This window comes from Aplysia californica, unplaced genomic scaffold, assembly GCF_000002075.1.
Source record: "Aplysia californica isolate F4 #8 unplaced genomic scaffold, AplCal3.0 scaffold00595, whole genome shotgun sequence".
Taxonomy (NCBI): domain Eukaryota; kingdom Metazoa; phylum Mollusca; class Gastropoda; order Aplysiida; family Aplysiidae; genus Aplysia; species Aplysia californica.
In genome coordinates, this window is record NW_004797865.1 from 149664 (window position 1) to 151181 (window position 1518).

A 1518-nucleotide genomic window follows, 5' to 3' on the forward strand; every position below is an offset into this window, starting at 1 on the left:
CGCATCCATCCATCCATCCATCCATCCATCCATCCATCCATCCATCCATCCATCCATCCATCCATCCATCCATCCATCCATCCATCCATCCATCCTTCCATCCATCCATCCATCCATCCATCCATCCATCCATCCATCCTCTCGAAGTTGACCCTTTAACGTGTTGGGTCGAAGCAGCATGTCTCGTACATTATCTAACATTATTAACTGTGTCAGTGGGGATGTGAAACATTTGCAGGCATTCTATCTGTCCCTTTGCCTGCCAATCTGTCACTCTATCTGATTAGGACCAGTTCCGTGCATGTCAGTATGACAGATGATTGTTTGTTCTCTCTCATCTCACCACCCACCTCGCCTCGAACATCCGTTTCTCTTTACTTTGATCTCTGATCAGTATATCTATCCGTCCATGCATCAGTTTGTCGATCCATCTATGTGGCCAGCCTTCCGTTTTTTGTGTGTTTTTTTCTTTTCTTTTTTCTTTTTTCTTTCCACTGATCCTCTGATCTATCCATCTATCCTTCCTCTCGAACCACACCGCCTTTCCACCCACTCAACCATCGCATCTTCCCTTTTGTTCACCAAATCAACTACTGTCAATCTGTCCACCGAACCACTCCTCCTCCCGTCAGTCCATCCGTCCATCAGCGTGTCTGCCATTTGATATTTCTTTCCACTTGTCTACTCTTTTATTTATTCTTCCATACGTCCTTCTGTTTGTCTATCCATTAATTCACACCCCCATTCCCTCTTTTTAACCGCGTTTTGCTCCATTCGCCCTATCGACAAGCGTCTGTTCTGTGATTGTAGGCTCTCTGCCCTTTTAACGGAGAAGACATGGGATCAGTTCCGATGTGGTGAAGTTGTGTTATCAATTAGTATCTCAGTCTTTCTGCTGGGATGTTATTTCACGCTCGCTGAGTTGGTCCTGAGACATACGACCAAAGCCATTGTAAAACATGTATGATAGTGTTATTTGCCCCTTTACCAGTCTGGTCGCCACTTCATCAGACAAGCGGCTTATTGTATACATGTTCGTCCGTCTGTTTTGTCTGCCTACCTGTACAGAACAAGGTTGTTTCTTTTGCCGCATCTTATCACCTCTGATCTTGCTACGGTCGCATCAGTGTAGTGTGTTTTGTTGAGAGAGGTGTGTGTTCCCAACCCTCGGTCCTTTGGTTAACGTAATCTATTAATATGATAGACTTGAATTATCGCGCGCAACATTTCACTCCTTTTCTTTCCTTCGATTTCAAATAGAGTCAAATTGTGTGCTCCGTGGGGAACCGGAATTATGTCAGAGTGCTCAGTCTTGAAAATTATGATACCAGTCTCTGATTCAAACCTGCTGCCAATCGATATCTTCACCATGTTCTTCACGTCTATGGCGTGTTGAAATTTGGCTTGTCACAGCTATACCCTGTGGGGGCCCACAGCAACTTTTCATTAAGGACGTTTTCCTGAGCGTGTCTATCTATATTAAGACATAAACTCAAAGAGGTGTGCATGTGTGTTGGG